Here is a 13,911-nt window from a genome sequence, read left to right as displayed (position 1 = left end):
CTGGCAGCGTCAGGTTAGCTCACTTGTCCCTTGTCTCTAAACCCATGCACAGCCTTTGGGTTAGGGTTAGGGTTAAGGGTTAGGCTAACCCTAACCTTTGTGTTCGCTCTGTGCATGCAGATGTTTGGGTTAGGGTTAGGGTTAGGGTTAAGGGTTAGGCTAACCCTAACCTTTGTGTTCGCTCTGTGCATGCAGATGTTTGGGTTAGGGTTAGGGTTAAGGGTTAGGCTAACCCTAACCTTTGTGTTCGCTCTGTGCATGCAGATGTTTGGGTTAGGGTTAGGGTTAGGGGTTAGGCTAACCCTAACCTTTGTGTTCGCTCTGTGCATGCAGATGTTTGGGTTAGGGTTAGGGTTAGGGGTTAGGCTAACCCTAACCTTTGTGTTCGCTCTGTGCATGCAGATGTTTGGGTTAGGGTTAAGGGTTAGGCTAACCCTAACCTTTGTGTTCGCTCTGTGCATGCAGATGTTTGGGTTAGGGTTAGGGTTAGGTTAGGGGTTAGGCTAACCCTAACCTTTGTGTTCGCTCTGTGCATGCAGATGTTTGGGTTAGGGTTAGGGTTAAGGGTTAGGCTAACCCTAACCTTTGTGTTCGCTCTGTGCATGCAGATGTTTGGGTTAGGGTTAGGGTTAGGGGTTAGGCTAACCCTAACCTTTGTGTTCGCTCTGTGCATGCAGATGTTTGGGTTAGGGTTAGGGTTAAGGGTTAGGCTAACCCTAACCTTTGTGTTCGCTCTGTGCATGCAGATGTTTGCCAATGCCTCTTTTGATCTTGTATCAATAACCATCAAGGCAATCATCATCAATGTCAATGTCAAAAGTTGATCAATGTCAACCTTTATTATCCCAATAAAACTGGATAATACAAAAATCCTGTTTCCTGGTGGTTTGTGGCTCCAGTTGAACTTTATAACCTAACACATTGGGTCCAAAATAATCAAAAACCCAAGAATAAAACCATTAAAAGATCCCTTTAATAACAGCAGCTCCTTATGATGGAAGTGATTCACAGACAGACAGACAGACAGACAGACAGACAGACAGACAGACAGACAGACAGACAGACAGACAGACAGACAGACAGACAGACAGACAGACAGACAGACAGACGATAATTAATTGTGCACAAATTGTGCGTGTGTGTGTGTGTGTGTGTGTGTGTGCGCGTGCGTGCGTGCGTGCGTGCGTGCGTGCGTGCGTGCGTGCGTGCGTGCGTGCGTGCGTGCGTGCGTGCGTGCGTGCGTGCGTGTGTGTGTGTGTGTGTGTGTGTGTTTCCCAGGCTCTGAGACGGTCACACACACTGAAGAAGACGTGACGTACGCTGATGTGAGAATAAAACTACCCAGGAAGCCCAGAGGCCAGGGGTCAGAGGTCACCGTACAGTCTCCTACAGTCACCTACACCTCAGGTCAGATCGAGGTCACCGACTGTACACACGCGTGTTTATTCTATTCCAGAGCAGACTGTGTTCAGCGTGTTGTCCAGTGGCGTGCACAGACATAACATTTAGAGGGGCAAGGTGGCTCAAGTGAAAAAAAAGGGCACCTTGTGCAGCACATTTTGGGGCGGGAACCCATTTTTGGTGTTTTAGCTATTGAAAAATAGCATATCTACAAGCTCGTAGCGCGCCACCGAGTGGCGCGCTACGAGCTTGTAGGTCTGCTATTTATTTATTTTTAAATCGAAGAACCACTGACATAGAAACATATAGCTTTAGATTGTGGGGGCCTAAATAATATAGTAGAAGCGTTTATATCAAGAATTGATCAATGTCAACGCATGGTCCACACACTACACATTAAGAAAAAAAAGTATACGTTTTTTTATTTTTATTTTTAAGAGCACATTGCCAAAAGGGCAAGTGTCTATATCTGTGCACGCCACTGATGTTGTCTGTATTCCAGAGAAGACTGTGTTCAACGTGTTGTCTGTATTCCAGAGCAGACTCCAGCTGTATACAGTATATCTCACAGTGACAACATTAACATGTTTTGCTGTCTGTATTCCAGACCAGACTGTCTGTATTCCAGAGCAGACTCCAGCTGTATACAGTATATCTCACAGTGACAACATTAACATGTTTTGCTGTCTGTATTCCAGACCAGACTGTCTGTATTCCAGAGCAGACTCCAGCTGTATACAGTATATCTCATAGTGACAACATTAACATGTTTTGCTGTCTGTATTCCAGACCAGACTGTCTGTATTCCAGAGCAGACTCCAGCTGTATACAGTATATCTCACAGTGACAACATTAACATGTTTTGCTGTCTGTATTCCAGACCAGACTCCAGCAGTATACACTGTATCTCACAGTGACAACATTAACATGTTTTGCTGTCTGTATTCCAGAGCAGACTCCGGACGGACAAGCCATCTACTCCACGGTGAAGATAGACTCAGGTCAGTTGCCCTGCCACAGACAGTAGGTCTGCTTTCCAGACTACAGACTGTGGTTTAAAGGCTACAGACTGTGGTTTAAAGGCTACAGACTGTGGTTTAAAGGCTACAGACTGTGGTTTAAAGGCTACAGACTGTGGTTTAAAGGCTACAGACTGTGGTTTAAAGGCTACAGACTGTGGTTTAAAGGCTACAGACTGTGGTTTAAAGGCTACAGACTGTGGTTTAAAGGCTACAGACTGTGGTTTAAAGGCTACAGACTGTGGTTTAAAGGCTACAGACTGTGGTTTAAAGGCCACAGACTGTGGTTTAAAGGCTACAGACTGTGGTTTAAAGGCTACAGACAGTAGGTCTGCTTTCCAGGCTACAGACTGTGGTTCAAAGGCTACAGACTGTGGTTTAAAGGCTACAGACTGTGGTTTAAAGGCATTACCTTTAATCCTCCCGACACTAAAACATATCGTCATTACGTCACCATCGAAAACCAATTACCGTACACTCTGGCATTGGGTCCTTTAATCCACATCTTTCTTACGTCATCATTGAGAGCTAGTTATACATATACACACCATGTGATCTGGTCCCAGCGAATCAGGCACAATTTGCTGGGACGGTGCATACGAGCCAGGCGAAACTAGTACTTGCGCGCTCTGCTTGCACACGTAATGAATCAGTTGGAATGTGTCAGAAACCTGTCGTCTCTTAGTACACTGACACCGTAGACAACTTAACACCCCCCAACCCCCCACCTTCCATTTAACCCAATCTGAACGGGAACCCCTTTGTGTTTTAAAGCATCATGTTATGCTTTAGCTATTGAAAAATAGCAGATCTACAAGCTCCTAGAGCGGTACCCGGTGCCGCGCTATACGAGCTATTTTTGAAAATGTGGCGCAAATGTTTGAATATATATATTCTTTCAGAGCGAACGTTTTTAACTCAAATCTTTGCTTCATGGGTGGTCCCTGGAACAACATATTTTCAGATGGGCGGTCGGAGGCCAATTACATATAATTCCGGGGTATCCTTCACATGAAATAGTTTGAGAACCACTGACGTCCTCAGGTCTAAATGGGTTAATGTTACTTAAGGATACAACCCCCCCCCCCCTCAACCCCCCCCCCCCCCCCCCACCCCCCTGAAGGCCGACCGCAGAACAACTCAGCTTCTTGTCGCTTTGTGCAAACAGGAAGTGGTTTCAGCCAATCGGCTCGTCGACGCTTTGTGCAAAGAGGAAGTGGTTTGAATGTGGAAGAAAAAACAACCCTCTCTGTCTCTGTGTCTGTGTCTGTCTCTGTCTCTGTGTCTCTGTCTCTGTGTCTGTCTCTGTGTCTGTCTCTGTCTCTGTCTCTGTGTCTGTCTCTGTCTCTGTGTCTGTGTCTGTCTCTGTGTCTGTCTCTGTGTCTGTGTCTGTGTCTGTCTCTGTGTCTCTGTCTCTGTCTCTGTGTCTGTCTCTGTCTCTGTGTCTGTCTGTCTGTGTCTCTGTCTCGGTCTCTCTGTCTCTGTCTGTCTCTGTCTGTCTCTGTGTCTGTCTGTCTCAGGGGGGCAGTCAGACAGATATTTAACCAGGGGGGCAGTCAGACAGATATTTTGTGAAGCCACTGAGGAAATCAGGATTTCCTGAAAGTTCATATAATGGCCTGTTGTGGTGCTGTCTGTCATTGGGCCCAAAAAAGCCCATATCTCCATAGAAGTCCATGTATTTGGGCCCAACTTCACCTACACTGTATTACCTTAATAAACATGGTCATTAATACTTTCTGCTTCCAGTCACTAGTTTAAAGTCTCATTTCTAATGTCATAATATTCTTTTTGGAAAATTATGGTCCCATTTATTAAAAAAATGACCATAAAGTCGCGTATGTTCTGAGGGGCGTGGCTACCGTTACAGTCTATGATCGGGATTCCCCTCCCACTCAAGAGTCAAAATAAAAACCAACGGAAAAGAAGGGGGGGAGGGGGGGGGGGGGGAGTCCCGCCTCGTTGTCTGGGCAGCCAATGGGCCAGCTGGGCCCAAACGGATCTAGAAAGATGGTGACTTACAATTCAAGGACTGACAGGCTTCATTTTACGTTTATGTTAGACCCGGGGAACGCTTTGTCCATATTTTTTACAGTCTATTCTCTGTCTCTGTCTCTGTCTCTGTCTCTGTCTGTCTCTGTCTCTGTCTCTGTCTGTCTGTCTCTGTGAGTGTGTTCAACGTGTTGTCTGTATTCCAGAGCAGACACTATATCTCACAGTGACGACATTAACATGTTTTGCTGTCTGTATTCCAGACGACTGTCTGTATTCCAGACCAGACTGTCTGTATTCCAGAGCAGACTGTGTTCAACGTGTTGTCTGTATTCCAGACCAGACTCCAGCAGTATACAGTATATCTCATAGTGACGACATTAACATGTTTTGCTGTCTGTATTCCAGACCAGACTCCGGACGGACAAGCCATCTACTCCACGGTGAAGATAGACTCAGGTCAGTTGCCCTGCCACAGACAGTAGGTCTGCTTTCCTACTACAGACTACAGACAGTGGTTTAAAGGCTACAGACTGTGGTTTAAAGGCTACAGACTGTTTAAAGGCTACAGACTGTGGTTTAAAGGCCACAGACTGTGGTTTAAAGACTACAGACTGGTTTAAAGGCTACAGACTGTGGTTTAAAGGCTACAGACTGTGGTTTAAAGGCTACAGACTGTGGTTTAAAGACTACAGACTGTGGTTTAAAGGCTACAGACTGTGGTTTAAAGGCTACAGACTGTGGTTTAAAGGCCACAGACTGTGGTTTAAAGGCTACAGACTGTGGTTTAAAGGCTACAGACTGTGGTTTAAAGGCTACAGACTGTGGTTTAAAGGCTACAGACTGTGGTTTAAAGACTACAGACTGTGGTTTAAAGGCCACAGACTGTGGTTTAAAGGCTACAGACTGTGGTTTAAAGGCTACAGACTGTGGTTTAAAGGCTACAGACTGTGGTTTAAAGGCTACAGACTGTGGTTTAAAGGCTACAGACTGTGGTTTAAAGGCTACAGACTGTGGTTTAAAGGCTACAGACTGTGGTTTAAAGGCTACAGACTGTGGTTTAAAGACTACAGACTGTGGTTTAAAGGCTACAGACTGTGGTTTAAAGGCTACAGACTGTGGTTTAAAGGCTACAGACAGTGGTTTAAAGGCTACAGACTGTGGTTTAAAGGCTACAGACTGTGGTTTAAAGGCTACAGACAGTAGGTCTGAGCTGCACAAGGGCACTTAATTCAGTGCTTGCGTGTGCGTTTGCGTGTGTGCATACAGTTAATTCTCAGTATAGGGATACAGTATATAGTGGTCCTCTGGAGTGAGTGTGGAACTATAGTGGCCCTCTGGAGTGAGTGTGGAACTATAGTGGCCCTCTGGAGTGAGTGTGGAACTATAGTGGTCCTCTGGAGTGAGTGTGGAACTATAGTGGTCCTCTGGAGTGAGTGTGGAACTATAGTGGCCCTCTGGAGTGAGTGTGGAACTATAGTGGCCCTCTGGAGTGAGTGTGGAACTATAGTGGTCCTCTGGAGTGAGTGTGGAACTATAGTGGCCCTCTGGAGTGAGTGTGGAACTATAGTGGCCCTCTGGAGTGAGTGTGGAACTATAGTGGTTCTCTTGAGTGAGTGTGGAACTATAGTGGCCCTCTGGAGTGAGTGTGGAACTATAGTGGCCCTCTGGAGTGAGTGTGGAACTATAGTGGCCCTCTGGAGTGAGTGTGGAACTATAGTGGCCCTCTGGAGTGAGTGTGGAACTATATAGAGCACCGAAGTCCTGACGTAACTCGCTCATCCCTTCGATTCCCCTGGTTCGCGGAAGTAATTTCTCTATGGAGAATAACATGGGGTGATCTTAATATCGTCTACTATAAGCGTTGTGGTCCAAAAATAAACAAGCTGTCTCGGCGTTATTGTCAGGGAGGTGTCTCTGTATCGTTTGCAACAGTCAGTCACTCATATATGATACAGTCTGCTTCTAGCGAAAATATAACTAATTCAGCAGCAGTAACATTAGCGTTTTCTCTCAGTCAGTTCATTCTTCATATCCATATGAGTGAAGTGGCCGGGGTGACATGTTTATTTTTCAAACACAGTTCTTATATGAAGCAATCTAAAAATCCTCCTATGGCGATTTCAATGCAACTAAACAAATACATGAACCTGGGGACTGACGCCCTCTACTGGAAGTGACGGCAGACTTCGATGCTCTATAGTGGCCCTCTGGAGTGAGTGTGGAACTATAGTGGCCCTCTGGAGTGAGTGTGGAACCGGTGCCTATAAGGTTGCCTGTACTGCTGTACAGTACAGATTGATAAATGAAGGCTACTGTTCCACTTTGAGAACGTTCTGTTTTAAAACATAATCGTCCATGTTATTAATATTAACCCCACGATGTCTGTGTGTTTATTGTGTTACAGGCGGACGTGTTTGAGTGAAGAACCCTGCAGTCCACTGTGGCACACACACACACACACACACACACACACACACACACACACACACACACACACACACACACACACACACACACACACACACACACACACACACACACACACACACACACACACACACACACACACCAACATTGTTATCTCTCCTAATGGTACCAACACCATGTTATCTCTCCTAATGGTACCAACACCATGTTATCTCTCCTAATGGTACCAACACCATGTTATCTCTCCTAATGGTACCAACACCATGTTATCTCTCCTAATGGTACCAACATCATGTTATCTCTCCCAAAGGTACCAACATCATGTTATCTCTCCTAATGGTACCAACATCACGTTATCTCTCCTAATGGTACCAACATCATGTTATCTCTCCTAATGGTACCAACATCATGTTATCTCTCATAATGGTACCAACACCATGTTATCTCTCCTAATGGTACCAACACCATGTTATCTCTCCTAATGGTACCAACACCATGTTATCTCTACTAATGGTACCAACACCATGTTATCTCTCCTAATGGTACCAACACCATGTTATCTCTCCTAATGGTACCAACATCATGTTGTCTCTCCTAATGGTACCAGCATCATGTTATCTCTCCTAATGGTACCAACATCATGTTATCTCTCCTAATGGTACCAGCATCATGTTATCCCTCCCAAAGGTACCAACATCATGTTATCTCTCCTAATGGTACCAACATCATGTTATCCCTCCTAATGGTACCAGCATCATGTTATCCCTGCTAATGGTACCAACACCATGTTATCTCTCCTAATGGTACCAACACCATGTTATCTCTCCTAATGGTACCAACATCATGTTATCTCTCCTAATGGTACCAACACCATGTTATCTCTCCTAATGGTACCAACATCATGTTATCTCTCCTAATGGTACCAACATCATGTTATCTCTCATAATGGTACCAACACCATGTTATCTCTCCTAATGGTACCAACACCATGTTATCTCTCCTAATGGTACCAACACCATGTTATCTCTACTAATGGTACCAACACCATGTTATCTCTCCTAATGGTACCAACACCATGTTATCTCTCCTAATGGTACCAACATCATGTTGTCTCTCCTAATGGTACCAGCATCATGTTATCTCTCCTAATGGTACCAACATCATGTTATCTCTCCTAATGGTACCAGCATCATGTTATCCCTCCCAAAGGTACCAACATCATGTTATCTCTCCTAATGGTACCAACATCATGTTATCCCTCCTAATGGTACCAGCATCATGTTATCCCTGCTAATGGTACCAACACCATGTTATCTCTCCTAATGGTACCAACACCATGTTATCTCTCCTAATGGTACCAACATCATGTTATCTCTCCTAATGGTACCAACACCATGTTATCTCTCCTAATGGTACCAACATCATGTTATCTCTCCTAATGGTACCAACATCATGTTATCTCTCCTAATGGTACCAACATCATGTTATCTCTCCTAATGGTACCGACATCATGTTATCTCTCCTAATGGTACCAACATCATGTTATCTCTCCTAATGGTACCAACATCATGTTATCTCTCCTAATGGTACCAATATCAATACAGCATGGATGGAATTGTGGACAAAATATTATCTGACGATCTTGAAAAGGGATGGATATCTGGGTAGGTACCCTCACAAAAACATGCAGTAATCCTGGTCTCTAAACTGTCTCCCCCTGGCCAGCCGGGGCGCCTGATGGAGGGGAAAGGGACTGGTTGGAATAACGTGTTCCTTCCACGCGCTACGTCCAACCAGGGAAACTCCCCCCTGTCAGGTGTAAACTAAAGGAGCAACTTGGACACTCAGACATGAAGGAAGCATGAGTTCAAGTCCGTTGCTCTCCCCAGGTTGGCGGAGGGTGTGTAGAGCCCAGGATCACATTAGATGATTGACACAGGGGTGAAAAATGGGTTACAAAATCGTGGGATAAAAATTTAAAAAAGGGTTGAAAACCAGTAGGAGAGTAGAGTAGGAGAGTAGCGACACGCCACAAAGCCCCTATGGGCGATAGTTCCAAACATTGCTCCTGTGAATGGAACTATCCCATTGAGATAGAATGAGCACTTCCACATTCCATTGTTACAGTGGGAGTCAGCGCTATAGTGTCGCCACTCTCTCACTAGATTACTCTGGTAGCCTCGTGCCTTTACAACGCTTCAAACCAGACCATTATATATATGGCTTTTTATTCAACTTCACTGGTTTTAAACAGTGCCTGCGTGCGTTCACTGGTTCACCGTGCCTTCACCGGTTTTAAACAGTGCCTGCGTGCGTGCGGTTTTAAACAGTGCCTGCGTGCGTGCACGCGTCTCGACATGTAAGCATTGTTTTTCTGAAGATCAGTGTCTAAGATTTGAATGTCTAAATGTACATTTATTCCAAAGTTTGAATGTCTAAATGTACATTTATTCCAAAGTTTGAATGTCTAAATGTACATTTATACTAAAGTTTGAATGTCTAAATGTACATTTATACCAAAGTTTAGCATTATTATTGTATTACGTGCTCCATAAATGAAATGTGCTTATTTCAACAGTTTAATTATAGAGATGAACTATAACTGAAATACAGAATATGATTGACTGTGTACAGTTACTACAGTACAGTACAGTACAGTGGCCTGTGTTCTTCTCTGATATATTTTATTTTTAATAAAGACATTGTTTGCTTTAATCTCATATCCTTTTGTTTCATTTACAACAAAAGTTAACGGATTGTCTTTGTTAAATCTTTATTGTCACATAATTAGGTTTACAGGCTTACTGGTGGCAGCGGCCATCGATATGTCTGTTAGTGGGGTCCGGGGACCCCCAGGGGTCCTTGAGGGTGTTACAGGGGGTCCGGGGACCCCCAGGGGTCCTTGAGGGTGTTACAGGGGGTCCCCAGCTAAATGATAGTTTGGAACCAAATTGGATCCTTATGGGTCTGGAACTCTGACCATGCATTGGGGGTCCCAGAGATAGAAATGCCATTAAATGGGGGTCCGTAGCCTGATGCATGTCAACCTGGGGGGTCCTTAAAATGAAAACTGGTGATATGACTTCTCCACTGCATGTTGTAGTGTTTAGATGGTTCTGTTATGACTGCATGCTGTAGTGTTTAGATGGTTCTGTTATGACTGCATGCTGTAGTGTTTAGATGGTTCTGTTATGACTTCTCCTCTGGATGCTGTAGTGTTTAGATGGTTCTGTTATGACTTCTCTGCATGTTGTAGTGTTTAGATGGTTCTGTTGTGACTTCTCCTCTGCATGCTGTAGTGTTTAGATGGTTCTGTTATGACTTCTCCTCTGCATGCTGTAGTGTTTAGATGGTTCTGTTATGACTTCTCCTCTGCATGCTGTAGTGTTTAGATGGTTCTGTTATGACTTCTCCTCTGCATGCTGTAGTGTTTAGATGGTTCTGTTATGACTTCTCCTCTGCATGCTGTAGTGTTTAGATGGTTCTGTTATGACTCCTTGCCAGAGCCGTAAAACTCTTCTCTCATGGAGGTCCCTGGCATATCTCTTCTAATGGGGGTCCCTGGCATTATATGGATTGATTGAAATAATTATTAACAGTTTGCAGAATTACAGTACATTTCAAGCACAAACTCAATACAAAGACTGTTAACTGTGAGTGGACGACCCAATTAAGCATTACACTTGTTTACAACAGGGTCCACCATGTTCAATTCATCAAAACATTTAGAATTGATTTTAAGATTCTATTATTTGTTTTTAAATCCATAAACGGTTTGGCCCCCCCTGTATTTATCGGCACTCATGGTCCCTTACACCCCATCCAGGGCCCTTACACCCCATCCAGGGCCCTTACACCCCATCCAGGGCCCTTACACCCCATCCAGGGCCCTTACACCCCATCCAGGGCCCTTACACCCCATCCAGGGCCCTTACACCCCATCCAGGGCCCTAACACCCCATCCAGGGCCCTTACACCCCATCCAGGGCCCTTACACCCCATCCAGGTCCCTTACACCCCATCCAGGTCCCTTACACCCCATCCAGGGCCCTGAGGTCAGCTGACCAGCGGCTCCTGACTGTGCCCAACTCCTATTACAGGTCCAGAGGTGACCGTGCCTTTTCGGTGGCCGGCCCCAAACTCTGGAACTGTCTGCCCCTTCATATTAAGTCTGCTCCCTCCTTAGAGGCCTTTAAGTCTTTACTCAAAACCCATTTCTTCTCCCTGGCTTTCAATGCTTGACCTAATTAACCTGTGTACTTTTTTGTGTTGCGTTGATTTTGTTTTACTATGTTATTTGTGTCATGTTTTTCCTGTACAGCACTTTGGTTGGCATCCTGGTCTTTGAAAATGTGCTCTATAAATAAAATTTGATTTGATTTGATTTGATTTGATTTGAAAACATTTAGAGACGTACAAATAGACACTTCATGCTGACAGACAATGAAAGAAACATGTTCCACTTCCACTCACAATTTAGGTGGCTTTTAAAATGCGGTACTTATTCCTTCCTTAAAAAATGTGTAAATATAAAATCAAGTATAATATAAATATAGCCTACAACTGAAACCTGCTACTGCAGTGATTTTATCCTGTGTTCAATGCGTTTCTGCGTTTGGGTGTGGAGCAGATATCTCTGTCGTATACGGGCAGGGATTCTTTCTATCCGTTTTGCAAAAGAACCAGAGTGTAGTGTGGCCTGGGCCGAAGACAATAATGCTGCTGCTCTAATCACTAATCAGCACAAACTGATTAATGTTGATATAACTGATATTTCTAATGTGATTAATCCGTTCTCAAATCTTCTATTAACGGCTAGGTGTGTCCTGTGTCGTCATGCTCATTTCAGCACGGCTGGAGAGCCTGTTTCAACCAACTACTCAGAGGAACTACCTGTAGTAAATGTGTGCGACTCCTCTGCATACCACCAGAGGGGGCTCAAGTAGCACTAGTGGTACTAGTACCAGTGTCTGGGACCAGGATACCTACCATGCAGCCCTCATAATGTAATACAATTACAGTAATCAAGAGTATTCTGAACGCTGTAGATCAGGTGTGGTGCAACTTTGATGATGGCGAGGGCCACTATAGTTCCACACTCACTCCAGAGGGCCACTATAGTTCCACACTCACTCCAGAGGGCCACTATAGTTCCACACTCACTCCAGAGGGCCACTATAGTTCCACACTCACTCCAGAGGGCCACTATAGTTCCACACTCACTCCAGAGGGCCACTATAGTTCCACGCTCACTCCAGAGGGCCACTATAGTTCCACACTCACTCCAGAGGGCCACTATAGTTCCACGCTCACTCCAGAGGGCCACTATAGTTCCACACTCACTCCAGAGGGCCACTATAGTTCCACACTCACTCCAGAGGGCCACTATAGTTCCACACTCACTCCAGAGGGCCACTATAGTTCCACACTCACTCCAGAGGGCCACTATAGTTCCACACTCACTCCAGAGGACCACTATAGTTCCACACTCACTCCAGAGGGCCACTATAGTTCCACACTCACTCCAGAGGGCCACTATAGTTCCACACTCACTCCAGAGGGCCACTATAGTTCCACACTCACTCCAGAGGGCCACTATAGTTCCACACTAACTCCAGAGGGCCACTATAGTTCCACACTCACTCCAGAGGGCCACTATAGTTCCACGCTCACTCCAGAGGACCACTATAGTTCCACACTCACTCCAGAGGGCCACTATAGTTCCACACTCACTCCAGAGGGCCACTATAGTTCCACGCTCACTCCAGAGGACCACTATAGTTCCACACTCACTCCAGAGGGCCACTATAGTTCCACACTCACTCCAGAGGGCCACTATAGTTCCACACTCACTCCAGAGGGCCACTATAGTTCCACGCTCACTCCAGAGGACCACTATAGTTCCACACTCACTCCAGAGGGCCACTATAGTTCCACACTCACTCCAGAGGGCCACTATAGTTCCACGCTCACTCCAGAGGGCCACTATAGTTCCACACTCACTCCAGAGGGCCACTATAGTTCCACACTCACTCCAGAGGGCCACTATAGTTCCACGCTCACTCCAGAGGGCCACTATAGTTCCACACTCACTCCAGAGGGCCACTATAGTTCCACACTCACTCCAGAGGGCCACTATAGTTCCACACTCACTCCAGAGGGCCACTATAGTTCCACACTAACTCCAGAGGCCCACTATAGTTCCACACTCACTCCAGAGGGCCACTATAGTTCCACACCACCTCCAGAGGGCCACTATAGTTCCACACTCACTCCAGAGGGCCACTATAGTTCCACACTCACTCCAGAGGGCCACTATAGTTCCACACCACCTCCAGAGGGCCACTATAGTTCCACACTCACTCCAGAGGGCCACTATAGTTCCACACTCACTCCAGAGGGGCCACAGTATACTGTCGTAGCAAAAATAGCCGATCTACAAGCTCAAAACGCGCTTTGAGCTTGTAGATCAGCTATATTTTGCTATATTTTAATTGGAAACCTGAATACATTTAAGCTATTTTTTAATTGGAATTCTGAAAAGTAACCTTTTTATTGAATTTCAAATGCATTTAGTTATAGTTATGTTAACTTTATGAACTGTTAACATAACTGCATTGGACACAAAAAGACAATAACATTTTAATACTAGTCATTACGTACTAAGAAGTAATTAAAGCGGTTTGGAATTGTAAACAGCTGAAATCAATACTAACATGAGGGCAGCATTAGGTGAAGTAGCCGCAATTTGCAACTCTAGATTTTTTTTAATAATGGGATGAATCTAGAGTTGCAATACCCTCCATTGACTCCACACTCATCCAATCTGGTTTGTGATCTGCTTGTCTTAAACGACGTTAAACTCACCAACATTGCAGCTGCAGTCCAAGCTTGAATTATCCTCTTTCAATCGGCCGAGCTTGTTTTTCATAAAAATCCACCGTAGACATGTTATGAGATACTTTGTCAAGAAATTATGTGCAGGTGATTATTTTTCTAAGTGCTGGAGTTTGGAAGCACTCGTCGTACGTCACTGAACGGCCCTGCGTACCACCTGTTTGGAATTTGC

Source organism: Protomyctophum parallelum (assembly GCF_964188405.1).
Source record: "Protomyctophum parallelum genome assembly, chromosome: 16".
NCBI lineage: Eukaryota > Metazoa > Chordata > Actinopteri > Myctophiformes > Myctophidae > Protomyctophum > Protomyctophum parallelum.
Note: the sequence above shows the minus strand (reverse complement) of the source record.